Raw genomic sequence first — 17,108 nt, 5'->3', positions numbered from 1 at the left:
AAAAGAAAGTAGTCTCTATTGGCATGTGCATTTTTTTTATGCATGCATATCTGGTTTGAGTCTTGTAACACTGCTCATCTAAAAAATTTTCTGTCAGGGTAATAGGCATGTCCTCATGAAGATTTAAAAAAAAAACTAACAATGTACACTGCATCTCTCTCACCTGGGATCTCCAAGAATTCCAGCACAATGTCGTGATTCACTTTGGGTCTATGAAAGGAGTTTATCTTTGAATCAGTCTTACCACTAAGTAATTTTGTACTGATTTCAAGCTACAGTGGACTTGAAGTTATTTCCTTGCCTTATTATATTTTAAATCTCTTAAAAATGAAAATTATTTCATGGCAGGAATCCCACAAAAAATAAAATTTTATGATTTCTTCTTCTTCTTCATTTTTTTTTTTTTTTTTTTGGTCAGAGTCCTTGCATGCTCTATTGACTTCAAACTATTGGTCTCCCAGTAGGCGATGCTTTTCTGATGAGTGTAGCATCAGAGTCTTGATTAACTGTGATAATTAGGTATCATGATGAGGAAACCATGTTCTTTAGAAGAAATGAAACTAGAATATGCTAACAGCTTGGGCCTTCCATTGGAGCCCCATGTTTTTGTTTTGTTTTATTTTAAAAATTAATAGTCTTTATTTTTAGAGCAGTTTTGTGTTTACAGAAAATTGAACAGATAGTGCAAAGGATTCCCATATACTCCTTATCTTCCCTCTCAGATTTTCCCTTATTAATATCTTGCATTAGTGTGGTACATTTGTTATAACCCATGAACCAATACTAATACACTACTATTTTTTTTTTTTTAAAGATTTTCTTTATTTATTCATGAGAGAGAGAGGGAGAGAGAGAGAGAGAGAAGCAGGCTCCCAAGGAGCAGGAGGCCCGATGCGGGACTCGATCCCAGGACCCTGGGATCATGACCTGAGCCGAAGGCAGATGCTTAACCATCTGAGCCACCCAGGCGCCCAATACACTACTATTAACTGAAGTCCAGAGTCTCCACAGGGTTCAAATTTTGTGTTGTCCAGTTCTATGGGTTTTGACAAATACATAATGTCACATATGTACCATTACTGTATTATACAGAATAGTTTCACTGCTCTAAATATCCTCTGTGTTCCCACTCTTCATCTCTGCTCTCCTCTAAACCCCTGACAACCACTGATATCTATAGTTTTTCCTGTTCCTGAATGTTGTATAGTTGGAATCACAAAATATGTAGTGCTTTTACTGTTTTTTTTTTAAATTAAGCAATATGCATTTAAGTTTCCTCCCTGTCTTTTCATGGCTTTAACAGATTTGTTTTTATTGCTGAATAATATCTCATTGAATGAATGTACCACAGATTGTTTATTCATTTCCCCTTTTGAAGAACCTCTTGGTTGCTAACAGTTTTTGGAAACGATGACTAAGACTTCTATAAACACTCATGTGCAGGTTTTTGTGTGGATAAATTTTTCAACTCATTTAGGTAAATGCCTAGGAACATAATGGCTGGATTGTATAAGCCTATGTTTAACTCTATAAGAAACTGCTAAACTACCACGCAAATGGTTTTTCCATTTTGTATCCCCATCAGGGAATGAGAGTTTCTGTCATTCCACATCTTTACTAGAATTTTGCATTGTCAGATTAGTTTTTGGATTTTGCCATTCAAAAAGGTATATAATGGTAACTCCTTGTATTTTTTTTCAAATTTGCAATTCCCTAGTGACATATGATGTTGAACATTTTTTAATATTTTTATTTGCCATCTGTATATATTCTTTGACGATATGTCTGTTCAGATCTTATGCTTTTTAATTGAGTTATTTGTTTTCTTATTGCTCAATTTTAATATTTCTTTGTATATTTTGGATACAAGTTTGTTATCACATATATGTTTTGCAAATATTTTCTCCCAGCCTTTGGCTTGTCTTTTCATTCTCTGAACCATGTCATTTTGCAAAGTAGAAGTTCTAATTTTATTGAAATGTAACTCACCGATTATTTTATTTATGGATCATATTAGGTGTTATATCTAAAAGGTCATTGCAAAACCTAAGGTTACCTAGATTTTTTCCTAAAAAGTAAAAACTTTTATCTTCTAAAAGTTTTGTGGTTTTGTGTTTTACACTTAGGTCTATGATCTATTTTGAGCTAATTTTTATGAAGGGTGTGAGGTATGTGTGTAGATTCATTTTCATTGCATGTAGATGCAAAGTTGTACCAGCATTATTTGTTAAAAAGACCATTCTTTATCCATTGAAGTGTCTTTGTTTCTTTGAAAAATGTTGGTTGACTATTTGTGGGTTTATTTCTGGGCTGTCTATTCTGTTTCATTGTTCTATTTTTTTTTTTATTTGCCAATAGCACATTTTCTTGATCCCACTTGGCCATGGTATATTGATTCTTTTTATACATTGTTGCATTTGATATGCTATGATTTTGTTGGGGGGTTTTGGCACCTATGTTCATGAGATACATTAGATTTCCTGTCTGTAGATTTTAGGGTAATGCTGGTCTCATAGAATGGTTTAGGAAATATTCCCTCTGCTTCTATTCTCTGTAGGAGATTATGGAGAATTGTTAGAATTTTTATTTCCTAAATATTTTAAAGAATTCACCAGTGAACCCATTTGGACCTAGTACTTTCTGTTTTAGAAGATCATCAATTATTGATTCGATTTTTCTAGTAGGTGTGGTCCTGTTCAAATTGTCCATTTCTCTTTGTGTGAGCATTGGTAGGTGTATCTTTCATGAAACTGATTCACTTAATCTAAGTTGTCAAATTTAGGGTCATAGTGTTTTTCTTAATATTTCCTTATTATCTTTTTAATGTCCATGGGACAAGTAGTGGTGGGTCCTCTTTCATTTCAGCTATGAGTAATTTGTCTTCTCTTTCTTTCTGGGTTAGATGCTCATTTTATCTTCTGGCTTTTTTTTTTTTTTTTCCAGCCCAGTTACATATTTTTTTTTCCTCCACATTTAAAAGAAAGGAATGAAAATACATGTTATGGAAGAGTATTGATTTTTCCTTGATTAGTGAACAATGTGAACAATAAATAGGAAGGAACCTAATTACTGTTACCAAACCCAGGTGTGCACCATATAGAAATGAGGAGAATCATATTAGCTACCAGGTTTTTGAAGATTTTATTTATTTATTTATTATTTATTTATTTATTTATTTATTTGAGAGACAGAGAAACTGAGATAGAGAGAGAGCAGAAGCAGGGCAGAGGGAGAACGACAAGCAGGCTCTCCACTGAGCAGGGAGCCCAATGTAACGTGGGGCTCGATCCCGGGACCCTGGGATCATGACCTGAGCTGAGGGCAAACAACCAGCTAAGCCACCCAGGTGCCCCAGCTACCAGGTTTCTGATGGCCTCTTCTCTGTACCCAAAACAATAAATGGCTTGTTATGTCCTTTCTTAAAAATTCTAATAACAACCTAAGATGGAGATTAAGCTTATTTTACAAAGAAAACTCATACCCAGATAAATTAAATAATATTTCCTAGGTTACAAAAAAAAAAAAAAAGTAGTGAGGTGGGATTCTGAATCCATACCTTTCCTCTTTCAAACTTTCTTTGCTTCCTCTTTTCCTTTTTTTCAAAGATTTTATTTATTTATTTATTTATTTATTTGAGATAGAGAGAGCACACAAACGGGGTGAAGGGGGTGAGGGAGAGGGAGAAGCAGACTTCCCACTAAGCAGGGAGCCTGACATGGGGCTAGATCCCAGGACCCTGAGATCAAGACCCAAGTCGAAGGCAAAGGCTTAACCAACTGAGTCACCTAGGCACCCCTACCCTTCTTTGCTTCCTTAGATGATTCAACCTCTATTGTCCTGAGCTCTGAATCCTGAGGGGGGAAAATAAGAAGTAAAATGATCTCTGTTTTTTAGCATAATATAAAACAAATGGCATATTTTATATTATGGAAAATATTGTTACTTATCTACCTATTAAGTTGTTTTAATACTTGTGACTACTCCTAGGGCAAAAGTTTTGGTGAAAACAAAATCAGTAAATTGTGAATATATTTACAGAGCTTATTCGAAAGTATAACTCATTACTACCAAAATCGGCATATATCATAAAGAAATCAATAAACAAATATATTTGATATATTTGATAAAATGTTTGATAAAATGTATTATTGATATGTCTTGAATTATTTCTATATATGTGCTATTTCATGTCATTAATGAAGCCAGCGATTATAAATTAGTCACAGAGAGGGAGACCAAGTATCTGAAGGTCATTCTTTTTACTGATGCATTTTTTATTATTATTATTATTATTATTTTGGTTTATGACATCTAAAATGTTAGTGATTCTTGGATACATCATTTAATTTAATTTATTTTTTTAAAGATTTTTTATTTATTTAATTGAGAGACAGAAGTATCAAAAGCACGGGGAAGGGGGTGGGGAGGGACAGAGGGAAAGGAAGAAGCAGACTCCCCACTCAGTGTAGAGTCTGGGCTCTATCCCAGGACCCTGAGATCATGACCCAAGCCAAAGTCAGAGGCTTAACTGACAAAACCACCCAGGCTCCTGTAGATACATCATTTTAAATCACTCCTAGAAACACAGTTCTTTCAGTAGATATGGGTTTGGGTGTCTTTTTAGCAAAAACCTCTTAGATAAATTTGAAGAAGGGACAAACTAAAGGTCATAGAATACACAGTTAGCACAAAGAGTATGGGTTCAAGAAAGACTTCTGATACTAAGAAATTATTATGATTAATTTTCATATGTGTAAATCTTTGCACAGATTAGCAATAACTTACCTAAGTACTTTATTTTCCATTTTATTAATTTCCTTCCTATAGATGTGTGAGAAATAGGGGACTTGCCTTAGGCCCATAGTCTAAAACAATATCAGACATAGAACAAATGTTTTATTCAGAGCCATTCTCCAGCACCATGCTTGTCAAAAGAGCTCCCAAGAGAAGGTTAACAAAAATTGGCAATATATGTCAGGAGAAAGGTAGAAAGAATCAGGAAGAAGAGAGCAGGAAGAAATGGGAATTAAAAATGAAGCCTCAGAAGCTGTGCTGCCCTCCTCATGGAGTCAAATCTCCTGTCTGATTCTTGTTAGGCTTTCCTTGTAGGAAATATGAGCAAGATGGTAGGAGGGGTGCACGAGGGAGCAAGCAGACTGTGACTAACTGTGTGGGGAGGGGACAGATTCTTGAAAAAAGTATTGTAAATCTTTACATCATTTACTACTTAAAGTTTTTATTTATTTGAATTTTCAGCCCTGATAAAAAGTTTGCAATTTCTGTCACAGGAAAATTCCCCATGGCATTTTGTAATGCCCAATTTCCATAGCTGATTTCATGTTTTCAACAGTCTGTCAAACTTCTGGCAGCTGTAACTTTTCTTCTCTGGAACACTAGAAAGACACTGTGTTAGAATATTATTTTGATAAATTACTGGGCCATGTAAGAATTCTGAGAGACAAAAGAGCAAATTCCTCTGCAGCTATACATACAAAGCTGATGGTTAAGATTTAGGATCCCAGGTTTAGGATCTCTGGGAACAAATGCTTCTCAGTGTCAGATTGTTCTAAGCATTCTTCAGTAGAAAGAGTTTAAAAATTTGCATGCTTGAGGGTCCACCCTAAAATAGTAAAATAACAATCTCTGAGATGAGACCTAGGCACACACGCATACGTGCGTACATACACACACACACACACACACATGCACAGATGTATTTAAAGAATATTTGATCTTAATATATAAAATCACATTGGGTTTTAATATATAAGTAAGGTTTAGAATGATTGCTCCAAGACATTAGAAAAGAAAGGATATTGCATTTGATATGACTCAAAGGAGACTGGGAGCTGAGCCCAAGGTTTATCAACCCAACATTGAGTTCTGTCTAGTAGGTACTAACAGGAGTCTTACCAGGGTCCACATATTGTTGCTTGAGATGATCCATTGAGAACCTGGGTTTGCATATTCAAGGCATCTCCAAAGAGGAAAAAGACCAGATATTGAGACCAGACTCCACAGTGAGTATCATCTGCATTCCCGATGCTGTCCCACCTACATTGTTATTATTCTACTACACTCCAGAACAGGGGTCCACAAACTACTGCCTGTAGGCCTCAGATGGCCCACTGCCTCTTTTTGCATGGCTCATAGGCCAAGAATAGTCTTTACATTTTTAGTATTTAAAAAAAGCTCAAAAAGAATATTTTTGTGACATAGAAAAATGCAATTTCCATAGATAAAATTTTATTGGATCACAGCCATGCTCATTTGTCTGCATATTGTCTATGACTATTTTCACATTATGAAGTAGAGTTGAACAGTTGCTACAAAGACTATAAGGCTCATAAAATCTAAAAAATGTACAATTTAGACCTTCTATTAGGTTCCTAGCCCTGCCATAACAAATTATCACAGATTTAGTGGTGTGAAAGAACAGAATTATTCTCTCCCTGTTCTAGAGGCTAAAAGTCCAAAATCAAGCTTTTGTCAGAACTATGGAACTTCCAGAGACTCTAAGATCCCATCCTCTGCCTCTTTCAGCTTCTGGTGGTTCCATGTGTTCCATGTGTTTGTGGATGCATTGCTCTGGCCTCTGCCTTGGTTTTCACATGGCCTGTCCTCTGGGTATTCTTCACCTCTGAAACAGACACTTGTCTTTGGATTGGGGGATAATCCAGGATGACCTCATCTTAAGACCCACATTTTAATTACATCTGCAAAGACCTTTTTTCCCAAATAAAGTCACATTTAGTTTTCAGTCAGACATAGTTATTAGGGGACACTCTCTCTTACTAGACTCCCTTATAGAAAAAAGTTTGTCTTGGTCTGGAATTTTAACTCATTTATGAGAAAATGAGACTCTTCGATAAAGGGACAGTAGATTATGAGAACTTTTACATTTTGCTAGTGTGAGCTTCTGTTTTATTCAAAAGGGGCAGGAAAGTTTTTTGGTTACTGGATGATCTTTGCAGACAGTGAAGAGGATGCTATTGGTAAAATAGGGATTAATCCCACCCACACATAATTCTTTATTTTCCAATAATTATTCCTTAAAATATGCCATATGTCAGTGAATTGATAACTAGTCTAGAGATTTGCCCACAAGAGTAAAGTCAGTTTCAAAAACACCAGTATATGCAAACTGTGACTACCGTGTTAAACAGAAGCTATTATAAGTAACTGATCTGGCTCAATGAAGATAACCCACTCAGCCATATTCTCTTTTTATTGCTCTTTATATGACTTCATAAAATTGAATCCTTGCCAAAAATTAGAGAAAGTCAAGGGAAATATGATTAAGTCTCTTAGAACACCCAGAGGGTGTCCTGCTGGCTCTCTAGGAACATGGAGGTTGGGGCAGTATCAGAATATGGTGGCATGACTTCTTCTTGTATCCTGAGCCATGGCTCCTTCATTGGAGGCCCCTTTAAGGGAGGAAACACACTGAGTGTTCAATTATGATTACAGTGCTACAAATATAGTAAGAGCTCAGCCTGGACTTGTGGTGCCAATGTGGGCATTGGCGTAGCCATAAGCCAGGAATCTTGCAGATGGAGAAAAACAAAAGATAGCTGTGGGCCAAAGGGAAGGGCTGGACCAGCACCCATAATTCTAGACAAAAGATTAAGGCAGTTTGGATGGCTGCCTCCTCCATGGATCTGGGATTAAGAGGGTGGAAAAACCCTTGCTTTCTGGCTGGTTGTTGGGTGAAGAGAAAAAGAGGCAGAAATGTCATGTTTTCGTGATGTCACTGCATATACCCAACAAGGGCCCATCTTAGAATCTGGAGGCAGCACTAGGGAGCACCCCTCATAATTGAAATTTTTAATAGTGAATATAAAACAGATTTAATTTTCCTCTGTAGAAATCATTTTAATAGAAAAGGAAATTCAGCCTAAGAAGTATTTCTTTGTTACTGATAAGATGTAAGAGATAATTGAAGCATAACTGAGGGCTTTATAATATGTCCTAAAGATGACACGTTGGGGCTCCTGGGTGGCTCAGTCAGTCAAGCATCCAACTTTTGCTTTCAGTTCAGGTTGTGATCTCAGGATCGTGAAATTCAGACCCGCATCAGACTCCGTGCTCAGCTTGGAGTCTGCTTGGGATTCTCTCTCCATCTCCCTCTGCCCCTACTCTCTCTCTCTCTCCCTAAAAATAAATAAATACATTAAAAAAATAAATCATAATTTCCCTGTAATAAGATTGTTTGGATGAAGGGGTCAATAAAAAGCACTGATGACTGATGAAATTCATAACATCAGCTGAACATTCAAGGCACAGGTTATCCTAACCAATTGATAATAATTCTTGTCAGTTTTGTTGGTTGTTTTGGGGTATCACTTTAACAGGACCTGTAGATGTGAAAATGAAGGCAAGTATTTACTGGTTTGGTTTTTTGTTTGTTTGTTTTTTGCCTAAGTACAATGAAGAACTCTAAAATAAGTTGTTTTAATTGTGAAATGGTATTCTACATAGAAACATAAAATGGATTAATTTTAGTGGAGTCTTGCTCATGTAAATTAAATAATTTTTTTCTAGATCTAGATTTATTCTTTTTTTCTGCCCAAAAATTATTTTTCACAAGATAAATATCCTTATTTTCTTATGAAGGCATTTGTTGCAAGACATTGCAGAGCTTTAGTGATAGTTTTAGAAAGATGCAGTCCTGGCCTTTCTATTTCCTGCTGAAGAAAAGAATGTAAAAAGTAAACGAAATTTCTGGCATGTGTTGCTATCTGGGCTATAGGCCAAGTATCTCTGCCCCAGTGCCACCTAACAATGAATAACCTACACTTCCAAACGGGACAGTTGTTCCCATTATGGGGGCCATGACACACTCTTGTGGTGAGGATGAGATTTCATTTGAATGAGTGTTCTTTCTGTCATTCTCAAGCAGGAAATTAGGTAAGACTCAGACTGGGATAAGAAAAGAGTTTCTTCTAGTTAGCGTATGGGAAAAGTTGAGCCTCATTCTTAGACATGTGGATTCTGGGAGAATTTGCCGTGATTGGAGTGAGCTGGCCCTGCCACACGAGACAGCCTGGGAAGGTGAGGATAAATAGAGAGAACAAAATCGGAGAATGAAGACTTTTATTGATTCTGTTACTGGAAAAATTGAGGGAGGCGAAAGAACAGCCCAAGCTGGGTGTTTGTGTAAAATGCTTGGTGAACAGATAGAGCGAAGCAAGGAAAGAAAGGCTACTAGAAACAGTGAGATGTGAGAGTTAGGCAAGTTGGATGGTAGAGAAGTACTGCCTTGGTTTATGTTGGGTCTCTGGCATTCATTAAGAAATGCCTGTAAAAATATTATGCAGCCATCAAAAAAATGAAATCTTGCCATTTGCAATGACATGGATGGAACTAGAGGGTATTATGCTAAGTGAAATAAGTCAATCAGAGAAAAATAAGTATCATATGATGTCACTGACATGAAGAATTTGAGAAACAAAGCAGAGGATCATAGGGGAAGGGAGGGAAAAATGAAACAAGATGAAACCAGAGAGGGAGACAAACCATGAGAGACTCTTTAATCTCAGGAAACAAACGGAGGGTTGTTGGAGTGGAGCGGGGTGGGAGGGATGGGGTGGCTGGGTGATGGACATTGGGGAGGGTATGTGCTATGGTGAGCACTTATAATTGTGTAAGACTGAAGAATCACAGACCTGTACCTCTATAACAAATAATACATTATATGTTAATAAAAAATTTAAAAAAGGAGGGAAATATTTAAAACAAAGTTAATTCATTAACAAATGCTGGTGAATGGCTCCCATTCGTCCCGTTTGGGCTGGCATGGGAATATACTGACAAAAACAACAAGTTTCTGCCGTTAAGGAGTAGGCGATTCAGGAGAGAGAAGAGCCGGGTTATACAAGTATGTCTCCTCCCATTTCCAGAGTACAGTGGAGAACAGCAGTTACTTGAGAAATTCAGGCTGCAAAACAAATAAAAATCACTTTTTTAAGATCAGCATCCCTATAATCAAAGAATGACAGCTGTTTGAAATATCCAGACTTTACGTCCATCTTCAACATCTCTGTGGAAACTCAACCTTAGAGAACGTTCTTTAGTGTATCGTTTGAATTTCTTTATATAATATTATTATAAAAATAATCAGAGATTTAGGAAAGTTATCAATCACAACACTTTTGTAAAATTTCCTAATAAAGTCTGTTCAAAATTTTTTTTTTTTAAAAAAAGAAATGCCTGTAAAAATATGGATGACGAATAAGTGGCAGTTCCTAGTTGTGCTTCCATGAATGTGTAATTATAGAGGGACACGGGTCTGTGCTCAGATTCAAATAACACAGGACAAATAATCATGTGAATATATGTGCAACTCAAGGTTTGTTGGTTACCTTGCTTGCGGATTAACACCAGCTTTAACTGGGGAGGGTACAACTTTCTCTGGGTAGAGGATTATTTGACCCTCCTAGATTATAGTAGAACAAGTTGAGGGATGGAATAGAATTTATTAGACTTCCTAGGAGACTGTGTATAGTTGATGAGCTTCATTTGAGGAATGATGGCTTTTGACAAGTGGGAGAAAGGGTGGTTTGGAGCACTAACACGAAGTGTGGGTGTGTGTGGTTGCTGAGAGACATGTGCGTTACAATGTGATGCCCCTGCCCAAATAATGTCCTATCTTTAGTAAATCATGGTAAAGCGGCATTGGATGGAGGCTTTTGGAAGCAAAAAAAGAGCAGAGCTCTGTTTCAGGGTGGCATTATCAAGGTGGTAGGGTGGGTCTGGGGTGAACTGAAATATTCTTCTGAGGTTTAGGAACCAGAAAAGGGGGACTAATAAGGAACTAAATTCAAGAATTTGAAATAATATGGTGGGCATAGGATTTGCTTTGATTATGTAATCAAGGAATCAAAGCAAGATTATCTACACTGTGAAAGGGTTAAAACAGCCCCATTACAATAACAACAACAAAAGGAAAAAAACAAAACAAAAAAAACTTAGAGTGGAAAAACCCCAGGGAATAGGGGCACATAGAGAACAAATTACTTCCCATGGGAGGAACTAAGCGTAGGACACAGTTAGTTGAAGGAAGATTAAAGCATAGACTTTCTCTTGTAGTTAAAATAAAGAAAGAAAAATAAAGCAGTAGAACCCTAGGTGTAATGGGGAATAAATCAGTATCTTGTCTGTCAATGACTGCATATATGAGTAGGGAGTAATTATTGTCTAAGATAGAAAGAAACTGAAAATTCAAAAGTAAATAGATGAGGAAATACATGGCACAAAGCAATTTTGTTTTAAAAATAATAAACTGACACACCACCATCTAGACACTTGTTTTGGTCTTTGCAAATATCAGAAGGAGGCTTCTGAATCAATAACAACGCTTGTTTATTTTGAACATGAGCCAAATTGTACCAACAATTGGGAGAGGATTGTGCATGAAAAAGAAGACTGGGGAATTAGGGACATATGCTGTTTGTGAGAAAATGCTATTGCCCATTCCCCAAGGGATCTGGAGAGCCGGACAAATCAATCACACAGTGGATTCCCTCCCCCATCATTTTTATACAGCTGAACTTGGATTGAATAGACCAACTTCTTCCCTCAAAAGAAAACACACACACACACACACACACACAGCCTTAAAAAAGCAGCTCATAACTTGAGGAGGGGCGGCAGTATGGTAGAGAAGAATTTATTCTACTGCTATTTTAATAGCAGTAAAGCTAACATTTATTGATTATGTATGTCAGACAATGTGCTAAATACTCTATATGCATTGTTTCACTTTCATGCTCATAACAAACTTGTATGAGTAATGCAATATCTCTCTTTTACAGAAAGAGAAACAAGTATACAGAAGTAAAAGTACTTTGCATTAGACAAAGTTACCATTACTAGTAGTACTAATAATATCACAGTTATTAAACACTTATTATATATCGATAACCAGTCTAAAAATTCTTCATACATTAACTCATTTAATTCTGTCAGTAACAATATTATTCTCATTTTATAGATGATAGTATAAAAATGTCAGAGCTGGCTAAAACCAATAAGCAGATTCTACAGCCATATATTCAACTTTGGAACTAGGCTACATGTGTATTATTTGCCCATGAACCTACCAGAGAAAGACACCCTCAAATCTCTGTGTGCCAATTTACCTGATCATGAATTTAAGGCTGTTTCCATGGCAGTGCCAATCAAAGAGGTTTTGATAGATAAAGAATAATGGTACCAAACCTCGCAGTTAATTATTATCCTTAACATATTATTAACTTTTACAGATATTGTGAAAAGAATGATAGTTAAAGAAAGGGACAATCTATGTGAAAGTGATTTCTATCTTGAAAGATACCTGATTGTAAAAAAAAAAAAAAAGAAAAAGAAAGATATACAGTTTAATATCAGTTTTGGCCATTAATCTTTTCCAAGGCTATTGTGCACAATATAATTTTTTAAATACAGTTTCAAAATATATAGAAATTTTCTTAATAGAAGATTAGAATTTGTGGCACTTACATTTCAATTTACATTTTTCTTGAAAATTTTCATCCGTTCCAAAGAGCCTAAGAAAACTAAGGAAAACGTGATTAGATTCACATGAAACTCAAAGTATCAAAATTAAAGCATTAAGCTTTTCTAGATCCTTCCAAATTTTTTGTTAATTTTTCTCTTTTAGTAGGCATAGAAATATAAATGTGTATAAATAAATATACACACAAACACATACAAACAACTTTGTTAGATTTTAGTTCCCTAAAGTTTTTTTTAATTTAATTATTAATTTTATATATATATAATATATATATTATAAATTAAATTAATTTAATTTAATTAAAAGTAAATTTTTAATTTACTTGATCAAATCCAAACATTTGAAGTCACTGCTGTAGTGACCTATCTTTAGGTACAGTGATATAAACTTTCCACTATACTCTAGAAATAGTGACAGATTCTACATGATATTTTGGGGACAACTATCAAAATGAATTTAAAATTTACTGTTTTGCTAACTGTACATTTTCTTATATAAAATGGTAAAATCTGTGGTTAGTCATTCATCAGCTGGCCTTCATAAACCTTCATTGAGAACCATGCTATACACAACTATGCAGCAGCAAGAACCCATTCCCAACCTGACCCCCCATCAAGAATCATATTAAGCATCTACTAAGTTCTAGGTGTTATGACAGGGGGCTTGAAAATAGAGTTCATGGCTCCCTGGGGTTCCAAATCTCCTGGAGAGGCAAGCCTTGACACAAATAAGTACAGGACAGGTCATCCTGAATGTATAAACAAAGAATTAAGGCTGAGATAATTTACAATTATACAATTAAACCGATTCAATTGAAAGTATCCTATCTGATAATAGAACCCATATGCTATGTCCGATAAGGGGCACAAAATAAAATCTATATGGCTGTTAGAGTTTGGAGTAAGACAATGAAAATTTTTAAATGCTGCATTTCCTGTTGCTGGTTCTAAGAAAAAAGGAAGTTCTGTGACCAAAATAGATTGCAAGAGATGAAGGCATGGATTTCTAGGCCTTTATAGACATCAGAGTATCCTTCAGGTGTTTGCAAGGCAAACTTCTAAAAGCAACAGATTATTTATTTATTTATTAATTTATTTTTGTTTTTATACATCTTTTTAAGTTATTGATGACAATTATCCATCTTGTGTTTCAACAGATGAATAAGTATTTGACCTTTAACAGGTTCATTTGTCTAAGGATTCCAGTCTTACTGAAAAGGCCGAATGTTGGTATAGATCCATCAAATCATTTACTATTATTCCAAGCATACGATAGGTACTTGTAAAATTGTAGCAGGAAGAAAACGTTATCTTAGACCTTTACCAAAATCCTGAAGATTTCTGCAGAAGATACTCCATAGGATTTTTTTCTTCTTTACATCAAAACCATAACTCGTCCTGACTATAGAGAAGCCATCTAGTGAAAATTCAGACACAAGGGAAAAGCATACTTCAAAGTCACTTATTTTCTCTGTTTGCATGACTGATCAGTATGTTTATAGTCCCTGATAAAAGCCTACTCTTCTACTGTCTCCTCCTAGATATGAGTGAGTATTTGTCAAATATCACTGGGTCAGGTTTATCGATACACACACCAGTCCCCCTGCTCTGTTGCTCACGGAAGAACAAGTTACTATGGGAACAGTGGTAGTTCTGTGAATAGCCCAGTAAAAATATTCCTCTTCAACAGGGATTCCTAGCACGTGGCTCCTGAGAAAAATTTGCTTAAAAAGCTGACATTTTCAAATACTAAACATTTAAAAAGTCATCTAAAAGCTGTGCTTTTAAAAATATTTCTCAATATAAAAAAGAAACAGCTCTGATTAGGATCTCCTCAACATACTGATTGATAGTTAACACACTCAGATATTCTGGTCCACATTAAATTTGGCAAGAGTGCAAAATGAATTTATTTATGGGGAATCTGTAAAAGATGGATGCAAATATAGACAATAATATTTTTTCTATCAGAATTAACAACTAATTACACAAAAGAATAAGCAGTGCAACCAGTAGTTTGGTTTGCCTGTGTTAACAACTGGCTTGATCTCAAGGGATACTCACCTCAAATATTTGAGGCCTTTATCTACATCTTGGGCAAGTGTAATTTGGGGCCTCTTTCATCTGTAACATTCTATTTTCTAATTAGTTTTTCCCCCCAAAGAAAGTATCTGTACCTAGAATAATTAATCTACACAGCTATTCATAACAACAATACACCTGACAATGTATTGTTCCCCAATGGTCAGGAATACAGTAAAAAGCTGAGTCAAGTAATTAAATATTTTATTTAAATGACATCAAACAAATGGTTTTCATTAGTATAATCCCAACAATAATTTTGGTATTTTATGTCGACACTGATAAATATTACAACTACAAAAGAGTATTGGAGTCCATTAAGTTTTAACACGTTGTGTTCCTTCTTTTCCCAATGTGGATATCAGTTTGGCTAGTAAATGCTATGAAAAATTCATTTTTGCAACCTGTTGAATCTCAAGTACATACCAGAGTACTTGACGCATAGGTGATACCAATAAATATTAGCTAAATGGGTAAATGAATACATGTTCACATAAGTAGAACCAATTGAAAAGAAATAACTAGAAAAGTAATACTTTTTTAGTGCCCACTTATGTGGTGCCAGGTGTCATGCTTTACATTGCCTATCTCACCTAGTCTCAGCAGGTGTTCAAACATTAGGACTTGGGAAGCATAAAATGAATTGCTTAATTAATTGTTAATCAGAATTCAACATATCATTTTTAATAAGGCAACAATAGAAAGAATTAATTTTTATTCCGTATTATTTCACCTTTAATCACTGCATTGAAAGAAGTCTCCTTACCTTGCATAAAATGATTTTCTTTCCATGACTATTAAAACCTTATTTATAACTACTGTCACCATTTTGTTAATCTGTGTAGCATTTGAGTTCCAGAATTAATAATAAATACTTTGTCAGGGAAAAAGGAAAATGCCTCATGGATTTGCAAAGGTTGTAATCTTTAAAGGTAAGGATGACATATAAGAAAGCATTTGAAGGGTTGATAAAAAGAAAATTGTAATTATATAACTATTGATTATCTTATTCTGCTCTTCTCTCTAAGAATGAAGAAGGGAGAGGAAATGACAAAAGGTTCTTTCTTGTCAGTAATCTCAAGGAAACATACATCTCCAAATGCTGTTTTCCTCAAGTAATAGCAAAATGAACTAAGGTGCTTTGATTCTTGAGCCCAGAGGGCTCCGTTCTGATGTAAATTGATTTCCATTGTTTCTCCTACTGAGAATGTATGTCTCCAGAGCAGTTATTCTTACAAGATTTAATTAATGAGCATGAGTCATATGTATTCAGAGTTTATTCAAGAATAGTGAATTCTAGCAACATTTACAAGCTATTTGAAATGATTCTTTACATTGCTGCTGGTTCTAAAAAACAAGATCTGCCACCACGTCGGATACTTGAGCAAAAAAAAAAACCAACAAAAAATCTATATGCAAACTAGTTTTCCCAAATTTATGGAATAAGCGAGACCAAAGTGCTAGAGAAATCCATGTTTTAATGACCCACGACTGAACTGTGATTTTCTCTGAGCCCATATCACATGCTCTTCCAACTGTACTTGAATCTGGTTCAATATTCTTACCTCTGAATCTATAAAAATAATATTGGGTTCTAGGAAATCCCGTGAAGTCTGACTGGTCAAATAAGTATAAATTTTTTTTCTTTAAAAGTTCATATCTGTTATGGCAAAAAAACAAACAAAAAAACCCACCACATTTTATCTATCTTTCATCATTATGGCTTCAGTGTACTTTAATTCAGCAAACATCCTTTAGTACTTCTGCTCGTCAGGCAGGATTCAAAGACACAGCACAGTTCCATTTCCTTCAAGAGCTTATGTCAGCTGTAATGCTACTCATTTTGACAGCCCCCTTAAATTTTACTTATCAGGGAATGCCACTGATTGGTAGTTTGATAGATGTTTGTACTACACCATTTTTCATTGAGATCAACCACATTGTTTTTCATTTTAGTTAAAGTGTAAGCTCCTTGAGGACTGTGTTTATTCACTATTTTCTCCCAAGTGCCTAGTGAAAACCTGACAACTAGTTAAGTTTTAATGCACATGAGTTGAACAAATGTCTTTTGTGGGATGAAAGAAGGTTCTTCTACCAGGTGTTATCATTCCTGTGGAGGATAAAGTATTCAAAGAATTTAGAAGTTTGTCTTATCTTTCAGAATTTTAATACATTCTGGGGCAACAATCATAGCTACTAAAAAAATTCATTTCTATTTGTTTGTGCAAGTTTCTTCTATTCCATTGTTTAAAATATTTCATTTGGTTTCTTTCCTTCTCAAATTGTTTGATGTGAACTGATGTGTATCCATCATCCATCCTAAAGAGTTCTTCTCACTGCTTAAGCATGTAATAGATAGTAGAGGGAGAAACTCTATCATTATGTTGGAATAGCTTTTAAAATGTCAATGAAAATAGTTCAGAAACAGGAATATTCAATAAATCTGCCTGCCCAGCATGATAAGCTATGACTTTATACCCACAAGCATGAATTAAAACGTTAATTCCAAC

This window comes from Eumetopias jubatus, unplaced genomic scaffold (genome assembly GCF_037043125.1).
Source record: "Eumetopias jubatus isolate StellerSeaLion01/CBP00866 unplaced genomic scaffold, mEumJub1_p1.0 scaffold_3, whole genome shotgun sequence".
NCBI lineage: Eukaryota > Metazoa > Chordata > Mammalia > Carnivora > Otariidae > Eumetopias > Eumetopias jubatus.
This window is presented reverse-complemented; position numbering follows the sequence as displayed.